General features: G+C 29.1%; 1 protein-coding gene across 1 annotated transcript in view; it reads left to right on the top strand.

Moving 5' to 3' along the window:
* The window catches only part of LOC106678944 (organic solute transporter alpha-like protein), a 194,846-nt gene that overhangs the window by 166,762 nt on the left and 16,316 nt on the right, over positions 1 to 11,768 (top strand). The window lies entirely within an intron of this gene.

The following is an 11,768-nucleotide window of genomic DNA, read 5'->3' as shown; positions in this document are numbered from 1 at the left end:
ATATATTTTTACTCAGCTTAATGTGATTATTATTGAAATCTTATTAGGATTTCTGAAACAATAGGAATTTATAACTTCTAATTAAAAAAAAAATCTACAAAAATATTTAAAAAATGCATCTTCTTAGTTAGCTCTGTGCTAAAATCAGTAATGCGCAAAACCTGAACACAAAATATACTGATAAAATTTTAATTTGAAATTTTTACACCCATATCGCTGTCAAAAAAGCTGCCTTGAGAAACCACAACAATCGTAACTTTAAAAATCATTTAAGTTAATTACTGCCCAATTATTAATTTCAAGATCTCATTTCGTGAATATTGTGATAATTATTCATAATATTTTTTTTAAATTAAGGTCATTAACTATATCGCTCCCCAACCATGATAGTTCAGAACAAACTGATCTGTAATTTTTCTTTTCTAGACCATATGTGTGAGTGGGATAAGAGTCAATGCTATGGGCAATATCAAGTTTTAGCCTATAATTCCATATACTAGAAAGTCATTCGAAACTCGTTTCTTAAAAATTTTTATCTTTGATGTTTTATCTGGCCACGACAGTGAATTTTTATTTTTCGGACATGTTTGGAAATGTTCTACATCCTGTTCATACACCATTAAAAATTAATTTAAATGATTTATGTTAGCTATCAATTAAGACAGTAAAAGCTTTACGCAATATTTTCGTTTACATATTATTACATATTTCATATATGAAGTATTGCGGAGGTAAGTGATCAAAGTACCAACACATTTTCATTTATTTTAAAACAATAATATTATCGAGACTGATCGGATAGATAAGAGCATGCAGAAAATATCATTCCTTTGCTTTGTTTCAAGTACATATGTATTGTTTCTGTTAAATTAAGTAAAATCTCTATGGAATACATGGACACACAAATTATTTTCGTGTGTAATTTTTTTTTTTTAAACTTATGGCTCTAAGATCGTTTGGCCATACTGTAATAGATAAATGAAAGTCAAATAAAAACTACCATAATGGGTCAAAAAAGTTTTTATGAAATCTCAAAAATTTAGATTCTAAGTGTTGAATAATGTTTTCGTTATCGTCATATCCAGTTTTTATGGTCATATTTTACACTTAAACAAAATCGTTTTCGATAAAACTGACGGAAGATGCTTGAATTACTCAAAATCTTTACTAACCCTATTATAAACCTTCAGTAAGATAAACTGTATAATTTTTGGTCGGATTGGGTTTGGTGCCGTCGCCGTGCACAATATAACCACAACAAGCCTTTCTGGTAGAAGATTATAAACCATCAGGTGGGTTATGCCTCCATATAAGAAGTATATTATTTCACTATTATTATACCTTTTTCACGGTACTACCCGAAATTATTCAGAAGAAAACTTTTTATGTGTATCATTATAGATTTATCAGGAAGGCCGGAAAGCAATTTTTGCGGAGGTTAATACCTATTACAGTAGCATTGAGGGAGTGTTTGAAAAACAAACTGTATTCAAGAAAGAATCAGTAAACTCTAGTTCTCAATGTTGATAAAAATGTCAGTATGGAAAATGTGGTTACTGCTCGACAGTAAAGAGGAATAGAAGAAACAATGGATATATTTTAATCACTAATACCAGCTATTGAGATATAAAAATGTATACACATTATTCGCTTGATTAATTTACTAAATGATATAATGAGTTCTCAAATTGCGATCCATTATTTCATTAAAGGCGTTATAAACTGCAACTTTACTTAAAAAATTATAACTTAATAAAACCTTGAAACCCTTTAAAAAAAAATCATAACTTACATCAAATTTACTAAATGTATAATTATCCACAGGTCCAATATAGAAAAAAAAATTGTCAAATATCATGAAAACCGCTAGTCCTATGAAGATAAAAGTAGATTCTACTTTATAGAAAATTTAAATAGCTTAAATTTGAGTGGTAATAGACATCTGTGCCTTTAATGATTTCTGAGATATAGAAGTCCCAAAATAAATTTTACTAACTACTGATTTTTCAGGGCATTTTTTTATCAAATGTTGCTTTTTTAAAAACTACAATAAAAACGTAAATAGTTCTATTAGGACTCATATTTTAGCAAATTTACTATACTTTAAATGATGTTCTATTCGGTTTTCTAGTTTTGTTGATATTTTTAAAGATATGGAGATCTGAATGACAAATTATTCTTTGTTAACGTTTTGAACCAACCGCCATTTTTTTATACAATACTTTCCAGACTCACAAATTTTGACCAGTACTTTTCATTAAAGTAATCAAAAATTGAGGTGAAATAACTGAATTTTTCCTCCTCTTGGGCACTTGTACTATTTAGTGATCAGCATGAAACTTCCTATATCGATTGTATCGATCGACAGGATGGCATTGAGATAAAACTATTAAAGGAATGAGGCAACTGACCAGTGATGTTGAAGTCATATACTGACGAGTTAATAGCAAAACAAAAACAAACACTTTCTCACTGAAAGGCACTTGACAGGAAGAAGAAAACAAAATGTTAATTTCAATTACTTCAGCCATCTTCATCACGATTTTTTTTTCTTTTTTCCCAACACCATTAATTTATTATCATTGCTTCATATTATTAGTATCATCCTATAAAAATGGATAACAACTCCAAAGGAATTAATTTGTATTTGATAATTTTTTAAATTACTTATTTTTAATTAAACTGTGGTGAAAGTAAATGTTTGGATAAGAGGGATCGCTAAATTGAAAAATAACACTTCTAGTCAACTCTGCAACCAGTCTTAACTCTAAAGTTAGAAGAAATAAAGGTTTGAAGATAAAATAATATGGAGTAGAAAAATAACGATAGCTTTTAATCTATGATACTAATTTATCTACTATTTTGAAAAAAAACAACATATTTCAACGCTTTGGTTTTAATCTTAAGGACTGAATTCATAAACTGCATTCAAGTAGAACCTCTGACTTGACGATAGTGAAATTTGATATCATTTTTAACCTTCGGTTCCTCAACTTAGGTAAGCAAAATTAATTACTTAACTGCCAGTAAAGTATTTTGAGCCCTAAGTCATGAGGGTATTGTTTTCTAGTAATACTCAAAATAAAATAAATAACCTACAAATGTAAACATTTTCAATATCACTGATAATATTAGCTTAAAACGGGAAGGAGAGACTTTAAGATAAATCAATATTTAAAAAGCCCCTGAAATTGAAAAACGGCATCAAACCCTCCACTCCCGCCCTCCATGGAAGCCTTACTTATCTGACTTTTCAAACGGACAATTACAGCGAGTAGGTTGGTAGATGTACGACATGTCACAATCTTGCAAGAGGAGATCATAACACTAAAAAAAGGCTATCCTTCCCCGCCGGACCCGCCCCGCTAAACTCCCGGAGAGCGACGGCCCTATATCACTTTTGAAATATTAGCTTAAAACGGGAAGGAGAGACTTTAAGATAGATCAATATTTAAAAAGCCCCTGAAATTGAAAAATGGCATCATTTTAATCAGATTAATAATAATGTAATACAATTATCGTGTAGTACAGTCACGTGACTTGATATGAGAAAAGTGTAAATGTACATGAGTTTCTCACTTACTTAAGTGACCGTTGATAAATACAGATTTTTTTTAGTTTTCTACTTAGGTATAAAAGTGGAACTTTTCGTGAGTTTTACTTATTACTTACTTCAGTGCTGTCTAGGACGATGGTGATACTATTTATTTTGGGATATATTTTTGAACAATATTAGCTTAACACTATTTTATTCATACCAACAATAATAGAGGTTTGATACCAAATTGATGGTTCAGAGCCTTAGGATACAAAAAACAAATAAATTATATAAAAAAATGTTACAAAAAATTTCTATAATTCACGATTCAATAATTCAATGCATTGATTTTTCGCTGATTCTATTCTAATAGAATAAAAGAATAAATTCTACATAAAAATCTAAAAACAATTTAAACACCGGTTTGAGATTTTTATGTATGCATGTTTCATTTTATTTGAGTACAGAACATAAAAAATTGGCAGTAAAATGAATAAATAAACAAAAACTTTTTTTTTTTATAACTATTATAAGTATTTAAAAAGATAGCCTGAAAATTTAAAAGGCGTGAGTTAAAATATTAAGTGTTGTAATAAGTTGAATTAATAATTGGATACATGAGGTTGGTTTTAAATTTTTATTTTTTTTATGAAAAAAAAAATGTATGCTTAGATAACCGCAACAAATCATGCATTAAGGGGGCTTATTTCGTAAAATTGAACAACGAACCAATATTATTGAAAGTAAATCATAGTTAGGACAGCATTAACTGCAGGTATCGCTGTTACCTAAAACATGGTGTTACCTTCTGTAAATGAAAAGCAAAACCAATTGCTGATAACAGTAAACTGGCCATGATTGCCCTTACAAAGAACAATTGTTTGATCTCGATAGCTATTAAAGGACATTCATTCCTTTATTGCGTCAAATAATAATTCGAAGTTAACAACTGTTTCGAATTCAATGATTCAATCAGATTAAACTTTCCACGGTACGTTATGCTTGGGAAAATAAAATTAATAAAAAAAGAAAACTTCGTTCCCTTTCAGATTTCACTGAAACAAACTATTTTTGAAATTTATGAAATTTTTGAAAAACATAATAAACATATGTATTATTTGAATGAAATATACTCCCCCTGTGTTTACAGAGATTAATAAATCAATAAATTGTTTAACTATGAAATATACGATATTATGGAGTTTCGTGTATATCTTATACTGTAGTTCAATGATAAGAAAAATTTTATATTTGATCTGTACCCCTCTAGAACAGTGGTCCCTAAATTGGTTCTGTGGTATCCTGGGGTGCCGTTAATCAATGCCACATTCTCAAATTAGTACGAAAAAAAAAACTAAAAAAGTTCGTTTTTTTATTTTGATAAGGACGCCGTGAAATTGTTCTGCTCTGCTGGGCAAAGCACGCTCTTTGTGGATCGTACGAATCTTCGATAAAGTTAAAAAAACAAGGATGATATTTTTGTTGTATATGTCAGATATCACGTCTTCGCTTATTTTTAAAGAAAACTAGTTCTCTAATACAGTGATCTAAAAACGAATAACAATTTACAAATTTATCATACAAATCCTAACCTTTAGAGAAACATTTCCTAATAATTTTCAAAATGAACGAATCTTTTCTGAGAAAAGTTCGCGTAGTTCAACAAATGAATGAAGCAATGACATTTATTATAGACCTTCTTAAAGGAAAAGGAAAAAAAAATATCAGATTTGATTTAATCGGAATGGCAATAGGAGCTTTTGAAATGCAATAGACTTGCCCAATAAGGTTTATGATGCGAAATTTAAATGTTTTTATACACTAATTGAGAATCTGGAATGATAACAATGAATCTTTCTTTTACCAAATGTTCTTTCCAAAAACAATAATTGCTCTAAAAAATGTACAATAGACAGACGAAATTATGTTCGATGCTTAGAAGAATCAAACGAGTTTAAAACTTTTTCAGTTGATATTTCTTCGGATCGTCGTTCATCTATCAATAACCTATTTCCATCAGGAACATAAGTAAAACTTTATCCATAAACCAAATAACTAGAGATTACCAATGAATTATATCAATTTTATGTAAATTTATACATTATGATGTCAATCTTCTTTAATGAATTATATTTTAAAAAATTATTAATTAATATAAAATTACTGAAAAGACCATCGGTGGGATGAAAATGAGAAATGACGAACATCTCTTACAGAATATTTACGCACACGCACGCACTTGCATAGACAAATAATGATTTTTATTCTGTTTTTAATATTAATGTAAAAATGATATTAAATACAGAAATTTTTTTTTAAAGCTTTACTCATTTGAATTTATTTTTTAAAAAAAATACAGTCATTAATTTACTGAAACGTTCAAATTTTATTCGTTACCTTAAAGTTTGGAATCTAAGAATTTTTTTTTTAAGTCATCTAGAAACCATCAATTAGAATATTGGTTCCGACTGATGACTTTTACATTAATTTAACATAACAATTTTCACTATTCTTAATTAATTTTTGTCTGTAAAAGGACTGAAAAGTGCTAAGATATTCAATTAACGTTAACTTATAGTTATTTTTCGAAAGGTATCAATCAGGTCTACGTAATGGAGTTTTATTCAAATAAAAATAGGACCGAAAAAATTAGTTTAAAGACCGAATAATGTTCCATCTTAAAAGCTTTCGCTTCAATAGCCTAATTGCACACGCCTTTAATTTGTGAAACTCAATTTCCATTTATTACGATACGGTAAGTGCTTTTAATGAATGCAGTAAATGATACAATTAATAGTTTCATACCTGCAGCACGCAAATCTTACGACATATCTAATCGGGAGATCTTTATATGCTCATCTGATTTCACTTCTCTATTAACTTTCTTAGTAATTATTTATTTGTAGGTTGTTAAATATTTTGAATCCTCTTTATATACAATTTTATTGCTTCTATTTATTTTATTCGCTTAAAAATTACATCTAATATGGTCCTTGTTTCATAATAAAGTACAAACTAATACTATTAACGATTTAATTAATACAATTACACTGACTTGTACAATAGTAACTTGTACTTCAGTACTTTTTACCTCCTGTAATATTATTAATAGTCCTCCTTATTATGAAAAAAATAAGTATTAGTGTAATTAACACTTCGTCTCTATACTTGTATTTTGAACTAATACAATTAGCTATCATTATGAAACAGGGCCCAGATGACAACATCTATCGGTCGGTGCCAAAATACCACATAAAAATAATAGACATAAGTAAAATATAAATATTCCAGTTTAGACTATTAAGGCGTTGTAGAGGCTATACAATTTTTAAGGTAGATAAGTGCAATATGAATTGATCAAAAGTGATACAATTAATATTTTAATTAGCAACTACTAAAATGAAAATAAAATGATAATTATTAAAATAAAAAAATAAAATAATAAAAATATCTGAACGGATTTTGAAGTGAATAATATAGCTTCAAATTTACATTTAGTGAATAAAAATTAATTTTTTTAAAAACATTTTCAAGCAACGGATATAAGTAAGTTGAATATCGTATTCACCACCCAATATCCTTGTTTCTCTAAATCACTAACAGGATTAACAAATGATTGGATGCCCTATTGACCTTTTGAACGTGCAATTAACGATCGATTTTCACCGAAGTCCATTCCCAAGCAAACACCTTAGGCTTTTATCACTAATTTTACTTTTTATCTGATCACACTACAGGAAATACAATTTGCTTAAAAATTCAAGTACAAAGTCAAGTAGAGTAGCCAATAAAATAAAAATACTTAAAATAGTATAAAATAGGTAATAAAATTACCAAAATTAAAAAAAAAATTAAATTATGAATACGATTATTAATTTATACTCAATATTTTTTTTTACTATTGATTACAAATACTCATATTAAGACTGGTTTGAAAATTTATTCCCTGTACTCATAATTAAAATTTTTCTTGTGTACAGATTACACGTACTTACCTTCAAATGTTTGGAGCATGAATATTGTTTTCTAATGCTTATGAACTCTCTACTAAAACTCTCTTGTCATTTTCAGAACAGGACGAGATATGTTGACCTACAAACCCGAAAAATTCTATTAGGACTGAGATTGTGGCGGTCTATTTTTTATTAGTTTATTATTTATTACATTATTATTTTACAACTTTAGAATTGAGGAGAGCAGAGTAGATCAGTGAGGTGCTGTTTCAATCTCGTGGTCCCACGTTCGAATCAGGCTGTGGCATGTGATTATTTATTCTGTTATATTAGCCGTGAATCGACTCTGGGTTAGGGGCCCAATCCTCTTAAAAAAGCTTGACGGTTGGACACCCAGCTCAAACATATCTTTGCACAATCGTTGGTTTAGAAAGACGTTTCTGCTCACCAACTGCTGGAACCTAAGACCCTTCATGGGTTGTGACGTTTATTTATTTTTTTTTTTTATGTATCTTGAAAAGTGATATATCGTTTTTTGAGATCAGGAGGGGTTAAAATTGTCTTTTTCTCTGTCGAAAACAAGGATTCATAATTGAAAATATTGAACACAAAAGCATATCTGTTTGAAGTTTTGAAGCATATCTTCCCGGTTTTGAAACAAAATCAATCAAGTTATAAAGGAATTGTAAAGATTGAAGTGAGAGGTCATATCAAATACTTTGGGTGCGTAAATAGTTTGTAAAGGTTCAAAAATATTGGTAAACTAGGGTATGTATATTTAGCTGCATACACAATTCAATAATGTCCCTTAACCTCGCCCATTCTTTACCTCATTTCTTCTTGATCATTGAGTGGAAACGCGTAAGAAACAATTAAGCTGCTTTAAGAAGACAAGTCCAATACCAGATATATTAAATGGCTACTGTAAAAAGTTAAACTAAAACTTAAATTAGAACCGGTTTAAAAATTTAATGTCCTAAGTCGACCTACTATTTTCTGAAAGAGTAATCTTTTTTTCTTAAAAAAAAAAAAAAAATGCGGATAAACAGGTAAGTTAGGATATCCTGGAAACCTTGATTTTTAAGTGACCAGAGGTTCATGGTCAAAAAGCAGTTATTCACCCCATTTTTTTTTACTTAAAAAAAAAAACTATAGATGTAAAATTTATGACTCTATCAACTATAGTCACGGAAATAAAAATAGCTGCTGTTTTAAAACTTTATAAAAGTTTAATTTTTCATGCACAGCTCCATATATATAAATCTAACTCCTTCTCTACCTCGTTAAATTATTTAACCTGGAACATCAGTAGCAAATATGAGCCCTAATCTCTACAAACACCCCTGCGCTTACGTCCAGTAGTCTCCGATATAACTTTTTTTAAAAACCTGCATTTAATAATGAGGTATCAATATTTGGTTAATTTATTTTCAAAAAATATATCTCAGGAATTATTTGACGTCCTGGACCCTGTTTCATAATGAAAGCTAATAGTATTAGTTCAAAATACAAGTTTAGAGACAACGTGTTAATTACACTAATACTTATTTTTTTCATAATAAGGAGGACTATTAATAATATTACAGGAGTTAAAAAGTACTGAAGTACAAGTTACTATTGTACAAGTCAGTGTAATTGTATTAATTAAATCGTTAATAGTATTAGTTTGTACTTTATTATGAAACAAGGACCATATTAGATGTAATTTTTAAACGAATAAAATAAATAGAAGCAATAAAAATGTATAGAAAGAGGATTCAAAATATTTAACAACCTACAAATAAATAATTACTAAGAAAGTTAATAGAGAAGTGAAATCAGATGAGCATATAAAGTGGTCTATGACTTTTATCTTCCTAGGAGTAGCAGTTTAGATGATATTTGCCAAAATAAATTCGCAAAATATCGATTTTTCGCTGTTTGGAAAAAATGTTGCTTTTTGAAAAATTGTATTAAGAAGTAATAAACAAAAAACAAATATATTACGTTAAAATATTTTAGGAAATTTACTCTACTTTAAACAATGTACAAAACAAGTTGTTTTTTTTTAGTGTAGGTAGTTTTCATGAAATAAAATATTGTTCAAGAGGCGTGCACTTTGAATACTTCAATATTTTCTTTTTAATGGCATTTACAGGATTCCTTGTTTAGTCTAGTTAAAAACTAAATAATATTCTGGAAGGAAATAATGCACATTTTTAAAAACTAAAATAACTAAATAATCAATTTTTTGTATGTTCTGAAACAGCGGCCATTTTTTATTTCCCCAAACTATGGTTGCAGAGTCGTCGATTTTAGCTTTTAAACATACATAGTTTTCATGAAATTAATAAAAAATTAGGATGAAATAACTGTTTTGTTTTTTCATCACTTGGGCTCTTGACTTCCATCAGGTCTATAGTTGTGGGTTAAATAATGATGTTTTTGTTTTACATTTTTATTAGCCGAATTATGAACAATTTCAATCATATTACAGAAAAGATACAGACTTTATAAAACGTTACAAAATGTATTTTGTTATATTATGAACAAATAAAAACTTTAAATGGGTGACTCCACATTTCGTTTCAGCCATAAGATCTATGAGGAGGGGTATGTAGCCATAGATAATTACCAGCACTCTACATGCCGCTGAGGTTAAACTGTAAACTCCAATTTAAGTATTTTTATATAAAGTGCCCTTTCTTTCTTAAGAAAGTTTTATTGCCGTAATGGAAAATTACATCAATGCGTTTCTCGAACAACCATGGAAATTTAGTTTCTATTACGAACCCCAACGTATTTGGTTATATTGATAGTTACAGTTGTGGGTGTAAGGAAGTCGGGTTTAGAAAATATTGGATAACCGTATCAAACGGTTTGGTACTTTCATCAACAGGTAGTTGAAAAATGGGTTAGTTATTTTTACATGCTAATTATCCTTGTGAAACTGCCGTGAGAGTGTCTAATAGGAGGCCTACCGGGAGCCAATGTAATCAATCCCGTCTATGCTCAGTGCTCAGATACACGAAATTTTGAGAGAATTAGTTCGTGATATTTTTATGAAGAGAGAGAAATGATCTAGCCATGCTGCCCTAATACATTGGGTTGCGACAATACACAGCATACCAATCAATCCATGATCGGAAATATATACAATATATTAGCTATATATTAGCATTATACAACAATTTTTTTCCCTACTTTTTCCTTCTACAATCAATACACACTAAATACAAATATTTTATTTTATTATTTTTTTTTAATTTATCAATTTCATTACAATTTACAATTTTATTCTGCCTATTTCACTCACTCAGACCTCTCATTTCCAGTGATCGGCATGATAGGAGGGCTCTAGAACCCACTGGGTTGACTCACGGCTACAGTGTAACAGAAAACAATTTAGATTAGAACTCGGGTCCTTTGAGTTAGTAGCATCATGCCTTACCACAGTACCACACCTCTTTTTTTTACAAATGTTGTAAGAGGAAGTATTGTGACCGTGAAAATTTTGTATTCGAGTTTTCGAAGGTAATATACGTTTTGAGGTCTGAGTCCAAATAACCAAGTCTCGAAAAATGGTCCAGGGACATGTGTATGTCTGGGATTTTACTATAACTTTTTATGATTTTCTGAAAAAAAAGTCGTTAGGACCGTTATGAACTTTTATTAAAGTCGGTTAATCAATATGCAATCAAATGGTATTTAATGTCAGAGAGGTCTTATGGCCATTGAAATAATCTAACTGGGCTTAAATGTCTAATTTTAAACAATTTTCCTTAAAGTACTTTTAATTTGGTTTATTTGAAATAAATAACCAGTTTCCACTGTTAGCAACAATTAATGAATACATAGAGAATATTTAAAAAAAGATAAATAATTAAAAAAACAAAAAAAAAACGAAAATTATAAACAGAAGTTCGAATCAGAAAAAAAACTAAGATCGTCCGATCTCTTTCGATCGCATTCATGTGTACACGGCTATTATATTGTCAGGAAAAAGTTGGTATTCACTTTTTACACCTCCAGAAACCCTAAAATACGAATTTTTATGGTAAGTGAAGGTTGTGTGATGTGTGGACCAAACTAGATTTCTTTAAGCAAAAATAAAAAAAAGAAATTGTATATAATATTTACAATTTCTTGAAACTGGTTTTTATTCTTCAAATAAAATAAATTTTATCCAAGTTTAGTCTCAAAACAATTTATATTTCTTTATAAGTCCGACGTTGCGGCCAATTCGGCTATCCTCAAGGACAATCTATCACAAACAGCTTTTATTATACATATTGTTT

Source organism: Halyomorpha halys, unplaced genomic scaffold, assembly GCF_000696795.3.
Source record: "Halyomorpha halys isolate HHAL.00 unplaced genomic scaffold, Hhal_1.1 Scaffold169.1, whole genome shotgun sequence".
NCBI classification, from domain to species: domain Eukaryota; kingdom Metazoa; phylum Arthropoda; class Insecta; order Hemiptera; family Pentatomidae; genus Halyomorpha; species Halyomorpha halys.
The sequence above is the reverse complement of the archived record's forward strand: the minus strand, read 5'-3'. Positions and strand labels throughout refer to the sequence as shown.